Source organism: Bemisia tabaci, chromosome 3 (assembly GCF_918797505.1).
Source record: "Bemisia tabaci chromosome 3, PGI_BMITA_v3".
Taxonomy (NCBI): Eukaryota; Metazoa; Arthropoda; class Insecta; order Hemiptera; family Aleyrodidae; genus Bemisia; species Bemisia tabaci.
Window position 1 is genome coordinate 33,503,960 of NC_092795.1, and position 25,051 is coordinate 33,529,010.

The 25,051-nt window shown below is 40.1% G+C and overlaps 1 protein-coding gene and 1 non-coding gene across 4 annotated transcripts in view; one reads left to right on the forward strand and one right to left on the reverse strand.

Annotated features, from left to right (window-relative positions):
• Positions 1 to 25,051, reverse strand: part of LOC109043909 (uncharacterized) — a 35,614-nt gene that overhangs the window by 9,038 nt on the left and 1,525 nt on the right. The window contains exons 2-3 of one of the 3 annotated variants that reach the window (XR_011899529.1): positions 7,109 to 7,297; positions 1,013 to 1,147 (exon numbers count right to left, since the gene is read on the reverse strand). This is a non-coding gene — a transcript (uncharacterized protein). Of the gene's footprint in view, positions 1 to 1,012; positions 1,148 to 6,564; positions 6,922 to 7,108; positions 7,298 to 25,051 lie in introns of those variants that run through there. The other 2 variants (XR_011899530.1, XR_011899531.1) reach the window with 2 other exon arrangements.
• Positions 1 to 25,051, forward strand: part of LOC109043908 (heat shock protein 68) — a 55,151-nt gene that overhangs the window by 2,378 nt on the left and 27,722 nt on the right. The gene's annotated exons all lie outside the window — the stretch shown is intronic.

Sequence of the window (25,051 nt, forward strand, 5' to 3'; positions counted from 1 at the left end):
GCGTAAAATTCACAGTCCGGAATCTCAAAAATTCAATTCTTAAAACTCTGAGCTACCCAAGAAGATCGGTTTGCGTCTCGTAAACCAAATTTGTCGTTTGCGTCCGCACTGTTGCCGATATTGCTGGAATAGTTCTGTAAATTCTTAAAAAATGAAAAAAACTATTTTTGCATGATATGTGCATACCGTGAATTGAGACCCCGTGAGATCCCACAGAGACCCTCGGAAAGGGAAGAGGTATTAGCATTTTGATAGTGAATAAGGAAAAGTCAAATGAACTTTCAATTCCATTTGCACAACATTTTAAGGCGTTCAGTAAGAATAATAAGTGCTGTGGCAAGACCCATTCACATGAGATAAATTCGCAAATGCCACTTTAATTTTATATAGAAATCCGACAATTTTTTTTTAAAAAAAAAAAAAACTTCAATAGAATGAGATTTCCTTCTTTCCATAGTTCCATTTTCATAACTTTGCATGCATGACATTCATGATAGACATCTTAGTCAAACAATATAATGTAATACGTAATCATCGCTCGCACAACTACAGTTGTTTAAATGAGGAGCTCGGAGTACAAATCGCATAACTGCAGTTTTTGCTATTTCAAGAGATATACGTTTTTAAAAGTTCAAATTTACACCGACCGCATGGCGGAGAGGAAGTTCCAACTCACTTTTTGGTGCTCGGAAATTGGATTTTTCTTCTTCCCATGGGTACATTACATTTTTATAACTTTGCATGCATGACATTCATGATAGAAATCTTTGTAAAAAAATATAATGTAATAGGTAATCATCGCACGTACAACTAAAGTTGTTTAAATGAATATATTCTAAGAATAGCTTTCATTGAAATCATTAATACCTCATGTCTTTCAAAAAATGCAGTAATGCGTCTTGTCCTCCGAGCCCTTCGAGCATCATGTAAAAAAAGGGATACGATTATTAGTTGACCACTAATATCTCAGCTAAAATCATCGTATGTTCACCAAATTGAGATAGTTATACTTACTCTTTTGAATCCAAATGATATTTTGAATTTATGTAATTCGATTAAAACTGTTGTCACGTTGGCGTACACGGTTCTGCCAAAAAAACTATGGCATCCATTTCAAAAGAGAACAAATTGAAGCCGAAAAAACGAGCTGGCGAGAAAAATGACACTATTAAGAATGAAGATAATAAGAAAACGGAAATGACAGATTAGCAAGGCGAAAACGTTTTGTCGGGTTAATTTCTCTCTTCTCCGCTCGGATTCCGCGTGAGTGGAAAACTGAGAGGAACCAGACTGGGAAGGGGGGGGGGGGAGCGCAGATCAATTTTCGAGGAAACAAATGGTCGAGATTCGATTTGACGTTTTTCCTGCTTTAACCTCGTGACCCTCTTGACCCTCGCCCGTCAAATCGAGCAATCCCTGTTTCCGGAAATTGCGGAGCAAAACCCCGAAAAACCAGAGTGATCTCGAAATCTGAATAACATCACGGAAAAATGCCGAATTTCTAAAAGTTAATACTGTAACTTTTAACGGGGAAAAAGACGATCCACGGAAGCAAAATTTTCATTAAAACATAGAATCTTAGCAAGATTGCTTTCTCTCCACTTAAACCTGTAGGAATAAATCGATTCTCGAAGGGGCCAGGTGCTCGACAAGAATCGAGTTTTACCCATGGGTTTAAATGGGTGAAAACCACTATTGCCGACCTTATCCTGCGATTCTGATATAGATGGCGTAAAGTTACACTATAATCTAGCAATTTTGTGCACTGCCATCGCGACAGTTAAAATGGAAACAGAAAAGCAGAAATGTTGCGATGTAGGTTGGTAATATTTTGAAGGGAGCCGTTCAAGTATTCCTGAAACGTATCATCTGGAAAAGAACACAATTACAAGCGTCGATAGAGGCAAGAGTTACTTTTACGAGTACGAGTTGAGTTCAGAGGCGCAATACCCTTGCCGCCGTACAGTAGAGCGAGTCACGGGAGGGATCGGATACGATGAGAAAACTTTAAAAGCTTATACCTATCTTCGTTAAAATACAAAACCTGGAGGTTTAAGAGTGATTAAATTCAATATTATTTCAACGACACACCCCTGAAAATTAACGAAATGAATCTGAAAATGTTGAGGTTTAGTGAAAAAAACTTTTCGTCCGAACTCTTCTAATGTGAGATCCACTGTGCGTTGTCGAGGCAAAGGCGCGTAATTCAATCGTGCTACGGTCGTGGCACTCGGCTGAGTCGTAAGCAGGGTGTTTTCCGGAGCAGGACGCCAGGAACGCTCGCAGGTCGACTGCACTCATAGGGCGGGCCTTCGCTATCGCTAGGGATTTACGACTTTTAAAGCCTCGAGCCTCCCAGGGGCAGGGGTAGCCGGAGTCAACAATTTTTAATTTAAGTCTTCCGTATCAGAGTTTTAAATCCATACACTATAAGCTTCATCAACTCCTCATATTTTTAAAGGGACAAAAATAGAAAATTTCCAAGTATTCACTTAATTAAATTTTGTCAGACAGGTTGAGAACTGAAGACTCAGGACATTTTTTCCGATCAAAAATTCTCGCAGAAGACGTGCATCATACTGAACATAAATTGCTCAAATTAATAATTAGTGTAGCTTCGAATCAGTGACTTTAAACTTCCCGTTCTGGAAAAACCCCAAAATCTACATATTTAGCTCAACTCGGCCATTGAAAACAATCATGACGTTTGACGAATAGTTTAAGTTAAGTATCTTCTAATACCTACAAAACTTATTTAGAACTTTGTGAATATTATTTCATCGCATATCACACTGAGAATACTTCATCCCCCAATTGACTGAAAAGAACTTTACCTTTAAGCTAAGCTGGCATTTTGAACTGTTCAGCACACATGCATAACGCTAGTTAAACTATTCATGCCAGATGGAGCTGTGTTTAAGAGATTTAAAGAATTAAAGATTTAAAGAACTGTGAAGCACGCAAAGTCTATCTTGATATTTTCTATCGAAAGTCGTTAAGATTTTCAAAAATGGTTTAAAATACAGTAAATTAAGAACGTATGTTTAAAATTATTTTCAAACATTTTAACGACAAAATTATCGCGCAAACATTTTTCAAACATTTTTACAAACTTTTCGACTCTCGACATTATTTTCAAAAATACTTATAGGCAAATGTTTGAGAAAAATACTTCAAAACTTTATCACTTTCAACATGTTTAACTATTGTCAATCATACTAAATTGACAATGAATAAAAAAAAGAGTAAAAATGATGAAAAATACTGTTGAATTTAGCACTACTGTGACCTTACGTTATTTTAAACTCATTTGAATCAGTGAGAACGAAAACACACCAATTCAAAAAAATGAAAATAATCAAAACACACATAAAACTGTACAGTAGTTGAAGGAGATAGCACAAGAAAAATATTTTTGGTGCCAAAAGACAAGTACTTAGGGACACTTTAAAGGTCCAGTTGGAACAGATGCGTTAACTTTAATGACCTATATGAAAACTGACTCTCTTTAATGAAAATTGAGAATTTTTGAGTTACCGAGTTGGTGAGTTTTCGTTCACACTGATTCATTTTAGAAACATTTCCCGTTTACGGGGATAAAATCTGAGTTAAATTTGGCGCCAGAGTGCGGCTGGCCGGCCGGCTTTTCGGTGAAGTTCGCGAGATGCGTTGGTGGTGCCCGCGTGAGGGAGTCTACGGAGGGGGGGAGGGTTGCGGGAGGGGGGGAAGGGGGAGGCGCCCACTTGTTAATCGTGGCCCAAATCGAACTGCAGACTCGCCACGGCACGACGCGTCGCGACGCTATGGACCCGCGCGTCGCAGTTTTGAAACAGCATCAGGACGCCCGGCGTTTATACGCCTCGTCGCGTCGTCGTCCTGACGTTTGCAGTGGCGTGGCGTGAATGATCGATTATCGACATTTTCCCATTTGAGACTGTGGTATAGAATCGATTATTGAGGTGTTCGTTGCGAACACCCTGTTTATCGATCCTTATCCCATGTTTAAATGGCAGACCAATCGATATATCGCAAAGCACGCCACGCCACTGGTCGCTTGCGGTCGGGAATTTGCGATGTCAGCGCTTGTAAACGTAGCCCCGTAACATCCAGGTGTGTTTTTGGTTTCCGCGATGGATTCGCGAGACAGGGGAAAAATCATCAGTCAGTCACACACGTAGGGAAAAACTTCGGCTCATTCGGCCCGCGCGCCATAATTTTCGGTCCAGAAACCGAGCTTTTTAGTCGGAAAAATTGGAATTCGATTCAAATAACTCACATTATTGATCGCACAAACAGCATTTTGGTTCAAGCACGGCCAGAGATCAGTGGCGATTCTTGAAAGTTGGTAAGACCGTTTTCCCCTCATTTAAATCCATTGAAAATATCGATTATACGTAAAGCAAGCTGCATTACCACGGATCAATCGTTTTAAATACATTTCAGTGGAAGAAAAGCAGAGTTGCCAACTATCAAGAATCGCCACTATCAAACTTATAGGGGGCCATCCTGAAACTCCTATTTTGTATGTTTATTGAAGCTCTATGTTATCCGAGTAAAATATGTTTTTTCTTTTTCTTTAAACCGAAAGCTTTGAGTACCGATTCAGGAAACTTTTGACGACCACATGAGTATAGAAGATTGAGTGTCGTAATTGAGGTTTTTTCCCCTTTCGTGCATGACGGGCTGCTTCCAAAACAGTTTGAGATACCTCTCGCTTTCCGTGGCCGGTTCCCCGTACGGCATGGGGGAAAAATAGGCACCCGATTCAACTGCGTATTTGCACTCCATACATGAGCTCCACTTAACCGCCTTTTCACCCAGTGTGTTGTCTGGGCGTTCATTCAATGGCTAAACCACTGCTTTGAGGATGAGTCTATTCTGCCTATTCACGAATAAAAGATCCTGAATAATAAATACGGTAGCGACGGTAGTGAATTTTACTTCTAATCCATCTGACGTTTTTGCAATGAATCGGTGAAACTGTTATATTTAAACCCATGAAGAAGGATCGATCATTGAGGTTTTCGCAAACCAATACCTAGAGAATCGATTCTTAACTATAACTTGAAAAAGGAAAATATCGATTGCTAATGATGCACGCTTCAGCGCTTGCAGATATGTGCTTTTATGGGAGAGCTAGAGATAGTGGTTCCTTACTGCAAAATGTAGTCCATATATCGATTTGCATTTGGCTCCTAATTTCATAATATAAGATTCAATCTGAAAAAATCACGAGGGAACCAAATAATCTTCTGGGCCCCTCAATGGATTGAATATAAACAACTCTTTTTTCGAATATGCAGAGAAGAATCAACTGAAGAAACGCACCCCCTAACTATCATTTCTCAGCCGAATTAAATTATTTTTTGCCATTGTGATGAGGAAATATAACTCTAACTCATTCAAAATCAAATACTTTCTGTGTTGTACAAAGTTGCAAAATGCAATTTGTCCTGTTTTGAACGTAGTTTTACCACCCTTACTCAGCGAATAGTATAGCATTTTGCTGGAAACGCGTGACGCTGAACTGATAGTGGTACAGAAACCTAATCGCCTTCAAGCTCACAGCTATGCAACACGTACATCCATGAAGCACGTATAGTTGTATCCAGGCGTTTTTAGAGGCCAGAGATAAGATGCGCATAAAAAGATTGGCTCTAACTCAAGGAATTATTGCAATTTGCTAAAAATTGTGCGTCACGCCAACGCGTCTGTTGCAAAGAAGAGGTTTACGTAAATGAATGTAATTAGACGTAAAATCACACGGAAATCACCATGAGCACGTCAAACGAGTCTAAATTCTTCTCCTTGTCGCACAATGGACCACCAGAAAGGGAACGTATAATTGTGAACCGCAATGTACGTTTCCTTATCAAAATTTTACGAAGAATACAAAAGACGCATTAACACTATGAATTCGTAATACTATTATTTATAAAAACGGTTTTGAATTAATCACAAAATTACAATAAAACATATTAAAAACGTACATATGGCGCCGTAAATCTCCTTAGACGTTTCAAAGTCGTTTTCAAAATACGTACTTTTGTTTTTCCAAATTTTACAGAGACATCTGTGAAGCATTTATTTTATTTCCAGAATATTTCAAAAATATCTTTCAACCGTCATTGTGCTATACGAATAATAACCTAGCTCTTTAAGTTCGGTTGGAGAGAGTGCTCCTGAATCGCACAGTTTTGTCGTAATTGGCGGGATTTATCGTTTGGCTCAGCTCCTGATTTAAGTGTGACGCCAGCGCGCACTTTAGCAAACCTAATTCCTGGCAAATAAGTGACCTCGGGGTCATTTGGCGCAATGATAAAGAGGCTGACAAACGATAGGATAAATAAATAAATAGATAAATATATGAATGCATTGAATGCAAGCACATCGTCGATTGATAGATGAGCGGATGCTAGTGGAAACTAGTGGGATGCATGCTAGCTAGCATTGCCAACATCGAATCATTGTCGATTGGACTACATTTTGTAATAAGGAACTACTATTACTCAATTATTCATAAAAACATTTGTCTACATATAGGGGAACTAATTGCACAGTGCACACATCTTGTTCCTGAAATAAGTTAAGAGTAGTGGTATCTTGATGCGAAATTGAGTCTATTTGATAACGCGTAACAGTGGGTGAGCGGGTTGTTTAAAAGGCTCTTCTATCTAAAAACCTCTTCTGCGTGTGCACCACGGAAGTACCGCTCTCAAAAAGAATCCGGGGTGACTTATTGATTTCATATTATTTCTTTGCAGTGTACAGCCTTGAATGAGAGAGGAGAGCAAGCATTATTTTGATTTTTATAAAGTGTGACATGGTTTATTGCGCATCAGGCAGCATTCGAAAAAAATGCAATACACACATCCTTGAAAAGACAACCATTGTAGCTCGAAGGATCTTTCTGGCCTGCATCTGAAATTGACGGCGAAATGAGAGTGTGTGTACTTTCCATTTACCCAATTCGTATTGATTTCAGCATTTTATTTTTAAGTCAAGAAACGCTGCTGCTTCTAACATAAGAGCTGATCTTCATTGACGTCATCAAACCATTCTCATTTAAAAATAATAATAAAGGAAGAAATAATTGAAATGTCCGTACCTCTAAGCGTTTTCGGATGCTGTCCGTCGGTCAGTCTGTCATGCAGCCAAAATTCCTATCTCAAAATCTTCTTGTCAAAAATCATTCAAAGAGGGCGACGAAGACATCGATATAGCCCCCTCGTATCATTTTTAAAATTCTGCGTGAATTTCCTTTGCGGTTCAGCAAAATTTTCCTGAAATTCTAGATCTGAAACATACATCCGCGTGTGAATAAAAATATGAGTTGTCCGGTGAAACTTTGAAACATTGTAATGGAATGAAGCTCCGATGAGCCACCGGCTCTAATCTCTTCAGTGCTGAATGGCAACAGGGCGCATTACACAGTGGAATGAGCCATTGGGAAAAATTGGACACGATGTGGAAACTTCAAAACATTATACCTCCATTGATAAAAAATGGAGAAAATTTAAAGTGGGATCATTGGTTTTCTCGTATGATTTTCTTGGAGATGCACCCCTTAAAATTAGAAATGCAACGGAATAAAAGTAACAATTCGCAGTTGAAATCAAAAATTTTGTGACCGTCCTCGCATAATGGCTCGTTCCACCGTGCGGCGCACATTGGATCGAGTCAATTAGAGAAGTCGAACATGAAATTTTTGACTAAAACTACAAATTTCGATGTTTAATTTGACACATCACATTTTAAATTTCAATAGGGGGCTCTGGAAGGAAATTTGATGAGGAAACCAATGAAACCACTTTTAAGACCTCAAAATTTTGTAGGAACGGAGTTATAAGCGTTGATAGTTTCCGAAATTTTGTCCGTCCTCTCTTACAGACTCGATCCACAGTGCGGCGCGGCGGCGGTTGAATGAAAATGTCAATGTGACTTGCGACAACGGCGACAACCAGGTGGACCGGGGACAGGGGTGGAGGGGGGGAGGGGTTAAAACATCAAACATCTTCGGCTTCGGACTGTTTTGCTCCTAGAGAGTGGACGCGGGCTCAGGTTGGAGTGGAGAGGATTTGACTTTATTTGGATTTGGCGACGCGCGCACTCGCGCAGCCAACAGCCAGCCTCGCTCCATTGCCGCCTGCTCCACCTTTAAAAAGCTCAAATTCCCAGACGTCATCCTGTGCCGCATTTTCTGCCTTATCGAAGCGTGCAGTGTAACCGCAGAAACGGAATTTGAAAAATTGACGGAGGAGTGTCCGTCCGGAAGATTTTACAAATCAAGCTCCGTACTTAACGAGGAAACAAATGAAACCACTTGAAAACATCGAAATTGTGTATGAACGGAGTTATAAGCTTTTAAAGTGTCCAAATTTTGTTCGACCTCCCCATTGACTCGATCTACTGTGCGCCGTGGGTGGAATGGTGAGTGCTGGGAGACTCAAACGCCTTCTATTTCGTGCGTATGCAACACGGACATCCCTGAAGCTCGAATAGTTGCATCCAGGCATTATCGTAATATTCGCTCGGTATTTGTTGAATGCGATACTTGCTGAGGGTGAACAGTCGCTCATTCCACCGATAAAGTAAACTAGTACTGTTTTTCTTCCGTAACACTGTCAATGTTTCGAAAAATGCTTCGATTAATTACGTGTGACGCAACTTAAAAGAAATCCCCCTTCTAAAATATAGACTGCGACCCCGCACTTCCTGACCTAATAACGATGAAATTGGCAGGGTCGTTTCATAGATACATCAAGAAAATTTTTTCGAGCGTGGTGTGTATATCTCAACATATTTGTTCTAGCGGTGGTGTTAAAGGCCTAGATACAAACGGCGATTAATTGCCGCGAGTGAAAGACGAAAGCCAATGGAGAGCCTTGATTTCGATTCATTGAAGTCGATATATCAAAATCAAGGCTCAGGTTTCAGGACATTCCGTCAACGATTTTTTGTCCGTGCGCCCGTTTGGTCCGGTAGTTTACATCCACGCGTTAAATAAGAAACAGTGACTTGGTCCAAGTGCTACATTTTAGCCCATTTTTCAAAATCCTGAGTTCCAAAATTCCACATTTCAAAATCCTGAGTTGAAAAACGCTGACTCCGCCAGTTTAAATATTCGAGCCAAACGCAGAGCGAAGCGGCGACGCGGCATGCTGCCAGGCCGCGCACCAGCGCCTTCAAACCTAACAGGGATACTTCACGCATTGCGCAATGCGTGGAGTATCCCTGTTAGGTTTGTAGGAGCCAATTTGCTGGTCGCCCTCGCCCGCCGAGGCTCGGCGCTTCAAGCAACTATTTTGCAACAGAGGTGGTGCATGGTATCATCCGAAATTGAAGGCTCTCCAACATATTAAGAACGACAGGCATTCTTTAAAAGTACGGGGCTCGAAAAATAAATCAAGATACCACGGCACAAAAGAGAGCGGCAGTCCAAAAACTCACTAAGTTCTAGCATCCGTATTGAGGTTTAGCATAATTTGTGAATTTCATCAGAGAACAAAGGGACTCGATTTAGGCAGAAACATTCTTGAGTATGCCGTCAAGAAGATTTTATTTTGAATTGAGAATAAAATAGCTGAATGAATGCGAGGTTCTGCTTGATTAAGTGACTTTTCGTTGTAAATAGGCATCTTTTCTTCTTGCAACAAACATTATTTTCTTTAAAGATTCAAAAGGAAATCATCTCGGCGGTTTTAAGTGTGTTCCTGCTTGAATCAAGTCACTTTTTCCTCTAAGGAAGTTCAAAAATCACGCTAAATGTTATTGAAAACAGATACTAGGACTAAGTAAGTTTTTCGACTACCGCTCTCTTTTTGTCGTCGTTACTCCATTTAATTTGCAATCGATTTTCGTGTTTTTGAAATATGCCATCTATCTTGATACGTTTGTAAGGTGCTGTCAATCTCGTATGCTACTGTAAAACACTTCCGTGGTGGAATAGTTGCTCGAAATACCGCGGCACGCAGGCGCCGTCGCGAAGTTATCGTACCTACACATGAAAAATCTAAGAGCCTTTGGCTGAGGCAAATCAAAAACTTTATCCGGTACCAAGATAGGATTTTCTTGAGAGATAATTAAGTCCTGTTGCATCAAAGAGGTGTAGAGAGTTTTAGTTAATTTTCTCTCATGAAATTGATGCCCTCCCATTTTCACCAATATTCTCAATTATATATTTTTCTCCGTCGGACCGAACAAACAAAAAGAAACAAGCAAACCCTCATTCTCCCAAATCATAATACATTTCCATCCATGAACATTGTGTTCCAACCAACCAATTGTCATTTGTATTTACATGTGGACCAGTTAACTTTGGGTCTGAATTGGTAGGTGGACCAAAACTCCCTTGCCGCAAAAACGCGTGGACGTAAACTACTGGAAATACAGGCGCGCGGACAAAAAATCGTTGACGAAATGTCTTACAACCATTGGCTTTCGTCTTTAATTCGTCGAATTTCGTTGAATCGATTTCGATTCGTCGTAATTTCGTCGATTAATCGCCGTGCGTATCTAGGCCTCAAGGAAAAGTCCAGTCAAAAAGATCCTTCGGCCATTTCAGAACCCGATGAGGCGGCTGATCGCTTCGCGGTCTAATCCTTCCGAACGCTTCGTGCTTCTGGCGTATGGGAACCAACCATCTGACACTATTTCCTTGTTTTTATCGAGTTCGAGTTTTTGATCATCAGCAATTTTTTTTTGGTATCCTGATTGGTCGAGCAGTAAACCAACTGGAAGCTAACATCGTTTGCACCCGGTAAAAAATTAAAATAACATTGGAAGATTTGATGAGAAGAACATCTTGTCAAAATAGAGTCCCCTGCCGTGAGAACATGTTACACATAACATGTTCGTCAAACTAGGTTTTTTATTTGATTCAAAATTTAAACAATTTAGCGCATAAAACCTAGTTTGACGAACTTGATATGCAACATGTTCTTACGACAACGAACTCCATACATTGCTATTTGACCAGTGGCGGAGCGTGGTTGATCGATTATCGATATTTCCCCATTTGAAGCTGTGGTGAAGAATCGATTATTAGGGTGTTCGTTGCGAAACGCCCTGTATATCGATCCTTTTATAAAAGTTTAAATGATAGATCAATCGATAAATCGCAAAGCACGCCACGCCGCTGATTTGACAAAATGTTCTTTTTATCAAATCGTACAATGTTATTTTAATTTTTTACAGAGTGTGAACGAAGCCAGCTTCCGGTGGTTTGCTGCTCGATCAATCAGGATACCAAAAAAAAATGTATGATGTTCAAAAACTTGAACCCGATAAAAACAAGGAAATAGTGTCAGATGGTTGGCTCCCATGCATGTAAGCTTGTCAGTTGGATTTCAAGCGAGCCACAGCGCGCGTGGTGCGGTAAGGCAGTCGCTCCCCGTAAAAACAACGTACAACCATAGTTTTTGAATCTGACTTACGAGGTTATTGCAAGGGCGAGGGAACGCGGGGTCGCGGAGTCGTCAGGGTCGCAGTTCGATTAGCGCCATATCGGGAGTCCCGAACATCGGGCGACGACGTCACCCGTCGCGAGGCACAGTTGCCATCCCGAGCTGAAAATAATACCTTTTTTGCGTTTATCAATACGTATAGCATTTACTCCTTTACAATTCGGCAACCTTGCTACATAGTATACTACAGGCAACAGGTTATTCATTCATGTGTCCCGCCCCCGGTGTTGCCGAATGGCGCGAAATATGATAATTTCGGAAGAAGCAAACGCGAGATGGTGGATTGATTTATGATGGAATACGGCAATTCCGTCGACTGTTGATTCAGCGGGTCGATTTTTGAATTGTTATTATCGAATGACCTTAATCGATACTTAATATTGATGAGATAGGGTCTATCGATCGAGGTCGCTCGATAACGATTAATCGACTCGCGGCATTTCCAATGGAAAAAGCGGCCTTCGCCTTCCGCGCATATTGCTGCATGTATTTTTTCAGTCATATCACACAAAATCCAATTCTGAAAAAAAGAAAAAAATGGAAAAACAATAAAAGTGGTTATTTCGTGAAGAAATAATAAAATAGTGTACGAGTAAACAAACTACTGTATAAATAAAAAAAAGCCCTCTCAACCCAGAGATTCAATTTATTAAGCCATACTGGCTCGAGAAAAAAAAATAACAGAGTGAAAATATAGGGTCATATTTTTTCGCTGGGGAACGAAGGCACATGAATATTCGGAAGTTGGCAAATTTATTTTGACAAAAAGTGGATTTACTGGAAAACTTGTAAATTTTTTTCTCAACAATCACAAAAGATAATTCACTCACAATTGTTCATAGAATATCTGAAAATTATAATAAAAATATCAATACTTTTTCTCAAAAATAAATATTTTAGGGGAAAGTTAAATAAGCCGTGCTGCCGGCTTGCAAACATAGCCTCTGCTTAGCATGTTGCAACCGGGAGAAAAGCATTCCTTTCAAATATCCGTTTCGTTCCTATCAGATAAATGTATTAATTCTGCGGAAGGGTAAATAGTTCCTTTTGGCGTATTGATGGTTTTTGCACGGTTTAAAAAGGAGATTGAGAGGAGCTTGAAAGAGGATAATCCATGCTTTTTACGTTGACCAGTAGTGTTGAAAGTTCGCATCAATGATTACCCAATTTGAGACGCCCTTTTTGTACGAGAGAAACACTTGCTCGGTGTTCTTGGAACCGCCACAAAACGGGTGGATTTTATCAAAGGCAATATTGACGGCGAAACTACACTGCCGTGCTAAGGAAGAACGCCGTATACGAACATTCAAGAGTTGCCAAATTGCCTCCGATAAAATGTTTATTTTTGAGAAAAGTTCACTCGTGTTGGACACATTTTTTGCGTAGGCCCTGTCAACACTATTAGTAAAAGTTCACGGAACTTCGCGCGAAAGTTCGGTTCCGTAAACCTATCTCTGTGGGGACGAGGCCTTTCATTTGTAAGAAATGAACTAAAATATTAAAAAAGAACAAACATAAATGTGGTTTAATAATTTTAACTTCCGCCGCCGCCGTGCCGCGCTGACCACACTGTGTTAGGCGCAAAGCGTGAAGTATTCATGTAGTCTTGTAGGCACTGTGTGTTTCACGCCGCGCCGACCGCTGTTGACCGTACTGTGTTTGACGCAATGCGCGAAGTATTCAGGCAGTCTCGTAGGCGCTAATATGTGTTACATGCCGACCGCCGCGCCGCGTCGAGGGCTTCTCCTTTTCATCTCAAGTCCTCGTCATCATTTCTCTTTGCGCCGCGCCGCTCCAGGCAAAATTACGTGTTTGGTTTCTCTCTTAACTCAACTTATTAAAGGTGCGCAGTCTTTTGTATCACCGAAATACGACAAAATTAGAAATTAATGAACTCTCAGGAATTGAGAGATTTTGTCACCTTTTCTTGTTTGTAATTTTTTTCTGAATCCGATTTTTTTGTGCCTGCATTTAAAAAAATTGCAAAATTTGCTGCCCCCTAATTTTGCCGTAATGGGCCGCGGCCCATGTGGCCACCCCCTTAATCCGGCCCTGGACCCCGCACTGGTATCTTTCCTAATGTGTGAAAATTACTTTTGGAAGACAACGCTTAGATTTGCCTACTGATGACTGATAACCAAAGTATAGCAATGCGTTTTGCAATCAAAATCTAATGTGCAAAAATTCGCCTATCTGAAAGCTCACGTAAACATTCAATTCATTCGACTCTAATCGGAATTTTTGAACCTTTTGGCCTTTTTCCCCACTTAAATGGTGTGGACCCAGCACTATTTTTCCATCTTGTTACGTACTGTTAGGACCACGTTTCTTAGTGTTTTTTTTCTTGCTTAAACATTCACCAGTCATTATTTGGCGAATTTTACGCTTAACAAGTTGCTAATCAGTAGTGGTTACCCGAAAAATAACATTCACTTCCGAATATTCAACTTTCACCTCACCCAATTACATTTCCTACATTTTAAGCGTGATAAAATATAAAATTATATAATAGTGTATAAGTATATAAAAGTAGGCCCATTAAATATACTAGCTCTAGTTTTTCTGCGCTCATTTTAAAACTCAATCATAGACTTTTACTTTCTCTCACACGAGGCACACTGTTTTCAATTTTTCGGCCCGGAGGGGGGGGGGGGTGCTTGATGACGTAACTTCGCCCACCTCGAAGGATTTCGTCCCTCCTTTCGTAGCTCCTAGGTAACAGGGCTGATGTGACACAAATGCGGTGAAATTCAGCTCTCAGAGAAAATAGAAATTCATGATCGTGAACGAAATTCTATCACCAGAAAGCGGAAGCGTCGCACACGAAAAAAACGTGTCGTTTCTGTGGGACCCATCGAACGGGATGTCGTCCCGGCAAACGCGTCAAGGCCAATACTGCTGTGTTTAGGAAGAACGCAGTATGAGCATCGGGATGTTGCCGAATTTCATTAGATAAAATACGAATTTGCAGGGAAACATTTTAATAATTTTTCCCAATTTTTCAGAAATTTTTATTTGCGATTTAATCACAAGTATCTGAAAACTTCATGGCAAAATATTCATAACCGAACATGAAATCAATACATTTTGTTGGGAGAAATTTGGCAACTTTTGAATGTTCATTCTCCGTTTTTCCTTTACATTGAAGGATAGTGCCGTGCGCCGTGTATATGTCGCAGGCAATTAGCAATCGCCGGCAATTTACAAGCTAGTGGTGGATAAATATAGAAAATCATAAAATTCAAAAAAAAAAGAACAAGATTAGAGTGCTGATTATGTTGCCAATTATGTGAATGGACACTTTTCCATTCTTAAAAATATGGCAGGAATATGCACACTCAGAGGAACGTGGAGTGAACTCTGTGACATTAGTTGGGTTGAGATCGGACAGGCAACTAAACTAACTTCATGACAAAGCGTTGAGTATCACAAAAAATGAAGGCGCTTCAAGCCGAGCTCATACTTTTGAAGATCATAAGCCCTAAAAATTGCATTATGCCGATGCGCATAATTGCGATTTATGGAAACAACGTGTGAACCGCTTGCAAATTGCCGGCGATTGCTAATTGCCTGCGACATATACATTCGATTTTTTCCAAATTTTCCGTGATAAAATATCTATTCAAGGAGGAACAGTTATGAATATTCCCTTGAAATACTCTGGAACTTCAGCTTAAAAGGCACGAGGATTTCTTCGAATAATTAGATGGAAAATATCAACGAGTTTTCAAATAAATGTGAATTTTATTAAGGGAAATTCGACGATGTCGAATGGCTTATACACTACAGCGTCCAGTGTCTTTGTGTGTTTGATTTTTGTGGCGTGTTTTGCGATGTATCGATTGATTTGCCAAAAGGAAAGGATCTGTATACAGGGTGTTCGCAATGAACACCTTAATAATCGAGTCTTTACCATAGCTTCAAATGGAGAAATATCGATAATCGATCACTCACGCCTCGCCACTGACATGAGTCCTTCCTCCGCACGCGACCAATCCTGTTCCGAAACATGTGTCACGTTGATCGTGATCTCCACTCTCGGAAAATGTATGTTGCGTCGGAGAGTTTGACCCGAATTTTCATAATCAAGGGAGCCAGCCGATAAGAGTAATTACTGGCCGTTTGCCATTATTCCGTTCTCGCATCTGCTTGAGCCCAATGACAACCGCCCGTCTGTCTCCTTCTAACTGAATTAATTCTCGGTCGGAGCAAAATGTTTGGAATTGTTTTTAAATGAAACAAAATGTTGAAAATATGTCCAAGGGAGTACTATTGAGGATTCTTTCTTTAAGAAAAAATATAGAGAGGGCCCCTAGGGCGGTAAGTGGAGCTGTTGGAAGCATCGTGGATTTGCGCTTTAAGAACTTTCTCTTAACGGAAAAAATAGGGTAGTCGACACAACCAGCGGCTAGTTAAAAATGCGCCAGCTACCGTGCGGTAGTTACGATAACCACCGCGGTGGAGGTCACAACTCACAACTAACCCGGTAGTTTTTTCAACAACGATGTAACTACCGGGCTAGTTGTGACCTCCACCGCGGTAGTTATCGTAACTACCGCACGGTAGCTGGCGCAGTTTTAACTAGCCGCTGGTTGTGTCGACTACCCAATTTTTTTCCGTGTCATGTGAAATTTTGCTAGTAACACGATGGTGGCACTGGTTTTCTCTGAAACGAACTCTCAAGCTCAAGAAAAGCTCTCAAAGTCGAAGCCGCAAGGGCATGGATACACGCTCAAATTTCCATCAATTTCCGATCAAATGGTGACTGGTGCGCACCATCTACCATCAATTTTTTGCGGCCTGCAAAAATTTGATGGTAGATGATGAAACTGTGGATCTCATCCGTCATCTGATTTACACACAACCGTGCTTATTTCATGTTTACTCCAATCAACACGCTGTTTTAGTTAATTTTAGATAACAATTTTAGATAACTCTCGACCGCCATTTTTGTCATCATTTTGATCGGAAATTGACGGAAATTTGAGCGTGTATCCAGGCCTTAATGGAGGAGATCTTTCACGCTACACTGATTGTAAGAGGCGCCCTCTACATCTAGTCAAACTCTCCATGCGCAGATATAGGAAGCAAATATATTAGCTGGGTTGGCGTGGCTCCAGTCTTGGAGTCGCTGAATAACGTGGCAACCCTGCTAATGTAATTACTGCCTATCTGCGCATGGATAGGTTAACTGGATGTACAGGTTTAAGGGACTCTCACAATCAGTGTAGCGTGAGGCGTCCCCTCCATTACGACCTCAACATTTAGAGATTTTTTTGAATTTGAGAGTTTCGTGTTCCCGGAAACCAGGGGCTTAATCGTGTTTCTTGCGAAATTTTACCATTTACATTAAAGTTGCACTTAAATCGTAAATCCCTGACGAGAGCTCTGCAAGAGCCTCATCCCAGCCATGTGTCGATCTATCGAGATAGGTTGACCGATGGGCAATGTATGGGTATAGAGTTATCTGATTTACCTCCAATTGACAACATTGCAGGATCGCATCAGGTAAATAAATCCATTCGCATCGACAACAAATAGCGAACATAATTGCAACATTTTCCAATTCACTCAACTTTAATCGCAAAGCACTGAAATCAAGGAGAGTGATGTTTCTGACAATAAGACAACTGCTCGAAAGCGACGAACAGAAGCGGAATGACAGAGAGGAAATTGGATGCGGCCGGGAATAGAATGACTAATAAATCCGTTAATTAGCATCGGGGGGAGGGAAGCGGAGGGATTGTTGACGCGAAAACAGGGGGCTTTTGCTGGGGTGCGGTAAAAGCATCGCCTTAAAAGGCCACGCTTATGGGCTCTTTCATGCCTGCCGATCTAGGAAAGGCGGAATCGAGAATCCGCTCCGTCGACTGAGAGAGAAATGCAATCTGCATCGCTGCTTGCAACTCGCTTTCGATGCGAGTTTTTATTTCGGGATGGAGCCGATTTTTTAGGTGATTCTTCAAGCTCAAGTGATGTGGTCGAACTGGCATGCGATATAGCGCATCGATTTGGTCTGAATTCTCGGCAAAAAAAAAGATCGATAGCCCCTGCGCATAAGCCTAAAGGATCGTTCTAAATCCAAAAATCGGCAAAATTTAGAGGAATGAAAGCAGAATAGTGTTTTGAAAAAAACCTCGCATTCGATGCAGAAATCGATAGCTGTATTGAATGCGAGGTTTTTTTTCCTTCGTGGAGCTCTCTATGGAAAGCGTGCATGACGACTGACGACGGTCTCCGATCTTAGAAAATCTCTGCTTCAGGACTCAGGAAAATGGCAATGACTTTGGACGGGACTGGATTGTTGCTGACTTTTAAAATGTAACAATAATATTATGCAAAAATTAATTAGTTTCCTCAAAATATATTGGAAAAGAATAGAAATTTCAAAACAACACCTTACGTATTCTTCCTTTTTTTAGCATCGGGATACGTATTCATTAGTGCAATATTTAATTGCTATTTTCTCGGGTGATTCAACCAACTAAAAAATTTTGCAACCCGAACCCCTCCCCCTATAAAAACACTCACTGTAGCCAGCATTGATTCAATAAAAATATATATAACTAAGTGAAATGAATTGAAATTAACGAAATCGATAAACGAATAAATACATAACGAATTCAACACCAAGCGGAATAAAATCCAGCTACGCCGAAGGTGCAACGAATTGAATGGCTACTTGTTTGTTTGTTTGATTGGCTCAGCGGAAAGAGCAATCGTCTAACTTTTGATCGAATTCTGCTGGTGTTTTTTCCCCTTCCACGTCGCGCGCCGCCGCCCAGTGAAGCGAGTCAACGACTGACGTTGGACATGACGTGGAAAGTTTAAAGCTCTATCGGGAAAAAATGACTCGATATTGGCGTCAATAGGCTAAATTGAGTTCAGTAGAAGCATACCTACACTGCAATGCTGAGAAAAAACGCCGTATGAAAATTCGGAAGTTGCCACATTTCTACCAGTGGTGTGGCGTGCTTTGCGATATATCGATTGATCTGCCATTTAAACCCATGGAAAAAGATCGATATACAGGATGTTCGCAACGATCACCTATTAATCGATTCTTCACTATACCTTCAAATGGGGAAATATCGATAATCGATCATTCACGCCACGCCACTGATTTCTACCGTGAAAATATTTATTTTTCAGGATACCTAGTAGCAAATATTCTACCTTGAAATTTCCGACGATTTGATTAAATTCCGAATAAATTCCTCTGATTCCCAGCAAGTTCGTATTATGTCGAACGAAAGGCGACGTTCCAAGGATCATACGATGTTTCTCCTTTGCACGTCTTTACAACAACGAACATGCTGCACTGAAAAAAATGTTTCCTATATACAAGGCGGAGCCGTCTTAGACCAAGTAAACTGGATACTTAAAAAGTATCGACAAGAAACGGAGGTTTGAACTAAGACAACGGAGTTACCTTGGATCAAGAAATAGCGTTTTCTCAATCCAACGCTCCACGTCCCCTTAAAAGAAGAAAGCGTTTACTTAAAAAAAGGAAACATTCCATGCCGTGAAAATATTTCCTAAATTTAAGAAATTATCGTTGGTTTGAAGTGAGTATCCGTCGTATTGATCTAGGTAAACTGTTTACTTAGAAATAGGAAACATTTGCGTAACTCCCACGTGCATTTACTGGCTTCAAGTTAATGGTTTGTTTAAAATTAGTAAACGGCGTGTTGGACGGGAATGCGCGTTTATTGTATTGAAACCAACTGTTGTCTTAGAATTAGTAAACGGGGACGCCCGGCATGAATGGATGTTGCCTAACTCTCAGGCGTGTTTACTTATTTCTAGCCAATTGTTGTTTTAAATTTAGTAAATAGTCACTGCAGGTATGCACACTGCACCCATATCATATGTATTATTATTGATCAATAATAGCAAAAAATGGTTTAATTTATCGAATTTTTGATGAAAAAATTTTCAATTGTATATCTGCAAGTATCGAAGTCTCGACATGGCAAGTACCGACTTGCAAATTTTGGCCTACCTATCGGATTTGAACCTGGGACCTACAGTTTACGAACCTAACACCCTACCTACTTAGCCATCGGGGCTTATGTCTACGTCGGCCGAATTTACACTATATAAGTCATTGACTTAGGCTCTCACCATTATTGTGATAGTGAATATGCGTGAGACCTAATGGGTTAAGATTTTTTGAACCCGAAAAGATGAATTTGGAGCAAAAAAGAAATACGCGTGTTACTGTTGTCACTTTTTTTTACGTTTATTTTTGTTTCTTTCCCATCTTATATTAATTTTTAATCTATTTAAAAAGAATTTAAAGCAATGCGCCTTTTTTAAAATTTTCTCTCTTCATTTTTTCTTGAAGAATCGCTGACTTTAAAAAAATGAGAATAAAGAATGAAACTCTTCGAAAATGTTTGTAACACAATAACTTTTTATTTTTGATGACTGAGATTGTTACATTTTTTAAATATTACTAGTTCTATTCAATTCGATTATAATATTCAAGACTATTCTGGACCATTTATTAGACTTTTCTATTTCATTTAGAATATTAATAGTTCTATTCAATAGTTCTAATTAATTCACATCGGGCGGAAAAGGATGAATGTGAGCACTATAAAAGAAACATTAATAGTTCTAATTCCTTACTTTAAAAAATAAGATTTGAAAAATAAGCTTTGAGATTTTCTGTATTAAGGCATCTTTTTCCGTGGACAGTCACAATTTATTCATAAAAAAAGTTCAATCTTCGATTACTCTTATATTTTACTCAGTTTACATAATCACACGCGTGACGTTCTAATATTTTATTGTATAGCTGCACTTCATTTTCGTTACACTCTCTAAAGTTGATAGGAAGGTGGTAAAGAAGTGCTGGATCCACCCTATTTTGCAGGGAAACAAGGTAAAAAGGGTCAAATGCTTCAATTACGGTAAAAAATGTTGAGCTCTTATGAGTATCCGTACAAAACTGTGGAGGTAGGGGGGGGGGGGGGGCGGAAAGATCGGTCCCGACAGGCCCTTCGACCCAAAATTTCCCCGGACACAAATGAATCAAAGTTTTAAATATCAACAATTTTGCACTCGCAAATTCCTTTCGAAAATACAGAAAAAACTGTATTTTGTTTTCGATCCACTCCATTGTTGCGTTCATGAATCAAAGGGACCCGGAAAATCGATATTGAACAGTGTAAACACTACGTAGCAGCAGAGTTATTCGATTATCTTCATCTGTCAACTTGGTGGGTGACATGCTGAAAAAGTATGATTCTCTCCACATTTTTTAATTTCTTCCTCGGCCCTTAGCATAAGCATGCATTTTATTTGACCCTTTTTAATTCTATCTGCGAGGGATCTTTCATTCATCGGGACAGGAAAAGTAAGGAAGAAAATAAGTAAAAAAAATTGCGATTTTTTAGTGTGAGGAAATACATTGTCCGATGAAACTGAATTGAGGCAATGCAAAAAACTCCCGCTTCAATCTACTTAAGTATTTAAGTCCTCTTTATGAGGCCCCCTTCATTTAAAAATAAAAATTAAAACTTCAAATACACAGTGCCGATCTATTTAAAACAACGCAAATATTTCCTCTTCCTCTCCTTCTTTACTTCTTTCTTTATTTAATTTTTTGTCGACGCCGAGCATATGAGTGATTTCTCAAAGGACACATTAAATGAATTTCTCCTAAAGAACAATTATTTTGTAGACAAATATAATGGGCATCTTGATTTTTTAACTTCCGTCTCCTTTTATTCCGTCATAAATGGTGTTGGTTTAAGCAGATGCTAACGGCATCTGGCAGCAATTGCATGTATCATTCTCATAGGAGGCGTCACCATCCGGTTTACTAATTTTAAGGAAACTGGTTTCTTCTTCGAAGCAAAATGTTATATTGAAAGTAGGCAACCGCACTTGTCCCATGCCGCATCCGTTCCCCGCGGAAGGGACTCACACCGTTTACTACTTTTAAGGTAACTGGTTTCTTCTTCTGACGTACCGTGTTTTCTTTCATCAAACAAGCTGTTGGGTTATTAAAAGGCAACAGCGTCCGGCTTATTGCATCCTCCCCGCTGAGGGCGTTCGCCCCGTTTACTAATTCTAAGGAAACCGTTTTCTTCTTTCGACACAACGTGTTTTCTTCTACCAAGCAAGCTGTTAGGTTAAAAGAAGGCAACAGCGTCTGGCTTATTGCATCCTCCCCCGCTGAGGGCGTTCGCCCCGTTTACTAATTCTGAGGAAACCGTTTTCTTCTTTCGACAGAACGTGTTTTCTTCTACCAAGCAAGCTGTTGGGTTAAAAGAAGGCAACAGCGTCTGGCTTATTGCATCCTCCCCCGCTGAGGGCGTTCGCCCCGTTTACTAATTTTGAGGAAACCGGTTTCTTCTTTAAACGCAACGTGTTTCACTGTACCAAGCAAACTGTTGAATTGTAAAAAATCAACGGGCGTATTGCTAATTGCATCCGGTCGCCTCGAAAGGAGTTAGCCCCGTTTACTAATTTTGAGGAAACCGGTTTCTTCTTTCGACACAACGTATTTTCTTCTACCAAGCATGCTGTTGACTTAAAAAGAGGCAACGGCCGGACTCAGAAGGCGTTCACCCCGTTTACTAATTTTAAAGAAACTGGTTTCTTCATTCAAGCAAAAGTTGGCTTATTTTAAAACAACGTTTATTTTATTTAAGAAAACACGATTCGCTTGTCTCAAGCGAATCATGTTGTCTTACATGAAGAAAACCGTTGGTTTCTTCCAAGTCAAACCCGTTTTGAAATAAGTAAAAAATCCAAGTAGACGCGTTTACTTAAATTCAGTAAATCTTTTTTTTCCGTGTGGGAACAACAGTTTCCTGGGTAGTCACCTAAGACGAGGCTAACAATTAGATCCACTTTAAAATTTTTGTCATTCAATGCACATCGCTGTCCGATATAGCTTCAATGAATGTCACGTCGCTGTGGCAAATTTCGGCAAATAAACGCTACTCGCTGTTTCTAGCGTTACGTGGCGCAGTCCTGAACGCCCCCTCCCACTTATCGTCGCTTCTCTGACGTAAGGGTGTATCTCAATTTCTACGTGAGCCCTGTTCTTTATATAACCCCATGCTTTTCAGGGCCCACGTGAAAATAGAGATACGCCCTTACGTCAGAGGAGCGACGTAATGACGCACCGATAACCATAACGCAGGCTCAAACCCCCTCCTCTTTAAAGCGTTACGATTTTTAAGAACGGCCTCTAATAGTCGAATCCTAGGATTGAATCGCAATCAAAATGGTTCTGAAGTGACTGTTATACATTCTTGGCTTTAAATAATCCACCAAGGCGTAAATCACAGCTTTATTTTGAAAATTTTGACACGTATAGTAAAACGTGATAACGAAGAGATTGTTTATCGGCCCATGGGCATGTTTCAGCGGCCGGATCCGCAACCGCACGCCGCACAATGGAAAGAGCTATTAGCAGAGTACGGATGAGATTTTTAACTAATTCTGAACATTTTTCCCCTCAAATTTTAAATTTGAAGATCTGCTGCTTAAAGGAAATTTCACGAGAAAATCAATGGAACCGCTTTTAGTTTGGACGTATTTCTATCAAACGGAACTATGTGCATTATGACGTAAGCCCTGTTATGCATGATGTATTCGCATGGGTCTCTGGGCTCATGTCTTAATGCACATAGTTCCGTTTGATAGAAATACGTCCAATTGTTGTTCTCTATTAACGAAGATATAAGCTTTTAAATTTTTCTTATTACGTCTCCCAGTTAAGGCAGAAATATGGGACAAATATTTAAACAATATTGTTTTAACATTTATGTATATATTGTATTATTAATAGTATGATTAGTAAAAATCGTGCACCCATTTTCTTTTTAGTATAAACACTGTGTCAATATTTTGTCTGGAAATACTGTGACAGTACTTGTCATAAAAATACGTGATGAATATTTTGAAAATATGAAATCAATATTGAGTCAGAACTATACCACACCAATATTGTACCAAATTAAAATCGTGCATTCATTTCCTTTATGGCGTTTAATATTCTGCTTTAAATTCTCCCAATGACTTACTCCACTGCGGACCGCGAATTCGGACGATTTCCACGGTTAGGTCAACGTACGTTTCGGCCGAAACAATTACCAAGTTTGCGAGTCAAGCCCCCCCGGCCCCCTCCCCTTCCGAAGGTGATGAAGGGGGTGGAGGAAAGGGGCAGAGGGGCGGCAGGAGGAGGCGGCTGTGGGCGACTGTGAGCCGAATGACTAGCAGGTCCCAGAATAGCTTATGGAGTCACCGAAATCATCTCGCTCTCGAGAAATTCTGTATTTCATTTTGATCCGCACAGATCTGGAGCTCGAAGCATCGAAGCATCGAAGCGAGATACGACGTTCGATCTCTCGCCGATTTCACCAACCCCGCGCGGCAACATCGAGAAAAAATTCTATTCAAATTCTAAAGCTTTAGTTAACAGTCCTTTAAGCTCTAGTTTAATTGGAGACTCGGAAAATTTCAAGTTTCAATTTTACTAATGCCGCAATCACACGCTGAATTTAGCAGCTGAATGTGGAAGTCAACAGTCATCGCCCAACGGCTGAAATATAGCAAATTCGAGTTATTTTTATCCAGATGTGTATCAAATCTACTCGAATAGTTCAGACAAATTCAACATTAGTCCGATGGTTGCTGAGAATCGTTGCTGAATTTTGCGCGTCACGCATAAAATTCAGGTATCGGGCCGATGACTTCCACATTCAAGCCACATTCAGCTCCCACATTCAGCGTGTGATGATTGCGGCATTACTCTTCTGTTTGAAAAATATAACATCAGAGCAAAATTAGACGATTTCTAATGTTGTTAGTTTGATTTCGACTGGATCCGTTCAATGAATTTTTTTTTTTTTTTTTTTTTTTTTTTTTAAAAAAATGGAACACCGAAACAGTTCCATTGTAAGAGTCACGATTCCTTTTCCTGAGACCACTACTTACTTTGTGTCCGTTAGGAGATGCGGAAGGGATTCTTACGGAACATTTTCAATCCAAGTTTCGTTTAATTTAAATATAATTCCTCAGTGCAGTTCGATCACAAAGTAGATTACACTTCTTCGCACTAGCAGGAACTTGCGTCCCGGGGTCCCAGGCTTCGAATGTGCCGGGATCTACAATGATGCAACAGTAGCATGGAAACGAATGGGCGGAGTGCATCGTAGGACGCAACGCCCTCTGTCGACGAGGTCGGAAACCGAACTCCGAGGATGCACCTTAATAAAGTCATAAATCACGAGAAATTAATAACCGTGTCTCGAAAACCCCTCATTGTTATCGGTGGGCAAAAATCAATGAAGCGATCGAATACTTGACCAGGTTGTCAAATATTCAATACTTATTGTAAGTATGGTGCGCTTGAATTGGGAACTTACTGACATTTGCGAGAGGAGGACGTAAGTCTCAGGTAATTTGTGAGCCCACGCTTACATTGAAGATTTTGCACGATTAATAACTGAGACGGCTTAAAGACCGGTAAATCGAAATTTTGGGGCTATTCAAGCTATAAAAAGTTCTTTCGGGTGAAAATATTATACACATACTTATCTAATGAGTGGATGATG